This window comes from Mustela nivalis (assembly GCF_964662115.1).
Source record: "Mustela nivalis genome assembly, chromosome: 19".
NCBI classification, from domain to species: Eukaryota; Metazoa; Chordata; class Mammalia; order Carnivora; family Mustelidae; genus Mustela; species Mustela nivalis.
Window position 1 is genome coordinate 22,529,903 of NC_139038.1, and position 2,350 is coordinate 22,532,252.

At 41.3% G+C, this 2,350-nt stretch overlaps 1 pseudogene across 1 annotated transcript; it reads left to right on the forward strand.

Annotated features, from left to right (window-relative positions):
• Window positions 1-824: 824 nt before the first annotated feature.
• LOC309854999 (E3 ubiquitin-protein ligase RBBP6 pseudogene) lies at window positions 825-2,350 on the forward strand (annotated as a pseudogene). The gene has a single exon. The product of its transcript is annotated as an E3 ubiquitin-protein ligase RBBP6 pseudogene (transcript).

A 2,350-nucleotide genomic window follows, 5' to 3' on the forward strand; every position in this document is an offset into this window, starting at 1 on the left:
GCTTGTGGATTATACCAGGTAACTGATTATGGGTGGTTGGGTGTGGATGCTTGTTTTGGGAAAGAATTTAATTTTATCAATGCTTGTACTTCTAAAGTATAATATGTTAATTAAGAAGGGGTTAGGCTGGTTAATTTCTATCTTTAAAGAAAGGAGTTGAAGGTGGTTAAATTTTGTGGATGAGCCACTTTTTTTTTTTTTTTTTTTTTTTACACAGTCCTACATTTAAATCATTTAATCTTTTATCAGAATAAGGGCATTGGCTTTTGAGCATTAAAAGGACATTTATGGGGACGCCTGGGTGGCTCAGTTGGTTGAGCGGCTGCCTTCGGCTCAGGTCATGATCCCAGCGTCCTGGGATCGAGTCCCACATCGGGCTCCTTGCTCGGCAGGGAGCCTGCTTCTCCCTCTGCCTCTGCCTGCCATTCTGTCTGCCTGTGCTTGCTCTCTCTCCCTCTCTCTGACAAATAAATAAAATATTTAAAAAAAAAAAAAAAAAAAAAAAAAGGACATTTATGGTTAAGGTAGCCTTTTTACACTTAGTAGTGTTCAGTAGTAGGTAAATTCTTTTTTTTTTTTTTTTTTTTTTTTTTTTAAAGATTTTATTTATTTGTTTGACAGAGAGAGATCACAAGTAGGCAGAGAGGCAGGCAGAGAGAGAGGAGGAAGCAGGCTCCCCCCTGAGCAGAGAGCCCGATTTGGGACTCGATCCCAGGACTCTGAGATCATGACCTGAGCCAAAGGCAGTGGCTTAACCCACTGAGCCACCCAGGCGCCCAGTAGTAGGTAAATTCTTAATTAAATTCATCACAGATTAACAGCATTTTAATTTTTTTGTTTTAGTACGAGCTCAACTGGAGGCAGTCCTGTGCGGAAATCTGAAGAGAAAACAGATACAAAACGAACTGTCATTAAAACTATGGAAGAATATAATAATGACAATACAGCTCCTGCTGAAGATGTTATTATTATGATTCAGGTTCCTCAGTCCAAATGGGATAAAGATGACTTTGAATCTGAAGAAGAAGATGTTAAGACCACCCAGCCTGTGTCAAGTGTAGGAAAACCTGCCAGTGTTATTAAAAATGTCAGCACTAAACCGTTAAATACAGTCAAGTACACTGAAAAAGAAAGTGAGTCATCAGAGAAAATTCAGAAACTCCCCAAGGAAGTGAGCCATGAACTTATACAGCATGAGATCAAAAGTTCAAAAAACTCTGCATCCAGTGAAAAGGGGAAGACCAAAGATCGAGATCATTCAGTGTTGGAGAAGGAAAACCCTGAGAAGAGGAAGAACAGCGCTCAGCCAGAAAAAGATAGTAACGTGGACCGTCTGAATGAACAAGGAAATTTTAAAAGTCTGTCTCAATCTTCCAAAGAGACGAGAACTTCAGATAAGCATGATTCCGTTCGAGGTTCTTCAACTAAAGACTTTACCCCCAACAGAGACAAAAAAACCGACTATGACAACAGAGAATACTCAAGTTCCAAACGTAGAGAGGAAAGAAATGAATTAACAAGAAGGAAAGACTCTCCTTCTCGAAGTAAAGATTCTGCATCTGGACAGAAAACTAAGCCAAGGGAGGAGAGAGATTTGCCCAAAAAAGGAACAGGAGATTCCAAAAAGAGCAATTCCAGTCCTTCAAGAGAGAAAAAACCTCATGATCACAAAGCCACTTACGATACAAAACGCCCAAGTGAAGAGGCAAAACCTGTAGATAAAAATCCTTGTAAAGATCGTGAGAAGCACACATTAGAAGCAAGGAACAATAAAGAGTCAAGTGGCAATAAATTACCGTATGTGCTTAACCCACCAGACCCACAGACTGAAAAAGAGCAAGTTCCTGGGCAGACTGACAAGAATGCGGTGAAGCCGAAACCGCAGTTAAGTCACTCCTCCCGACTTTCCTCCGACTTAACTAGAGAGACTGATGAAGCTGCTTTTGAACCAGACTATAATGAAAGTGACAGTGAAAGCAATGTGTCTGTGAAAGAGGAGGAAACTTCGGGAAAAGTTTCTAAGGAAGTGAAAGAGAAAATCGTGGAGAAAGCAAAAGACAGCCTGGACCCGGCAGCAGGTGGCCAGATAGGCACAGCCAGGAGCCAGAGCCAAAGCAGCCCTAGTGTTAGTCCAAGTCGAAGTCATAGCCCTTCTGGAAGCCAGACCCGAAGCCACAGCAGTAGTGCCAGCTCTGCAGAGAGTCAGGACAGCAAGAAGAAGAAGAAGAAAAAGGAAAAGAAAAAGCACAAGAAGCACAAAAAACACAAGAAGCATAAGAAGCATGCGGGCACTGAAGTAGAATTGGAAAAAAGCCAAAAACACAAACACAAGAAAAAGAAGTCCAAGAAG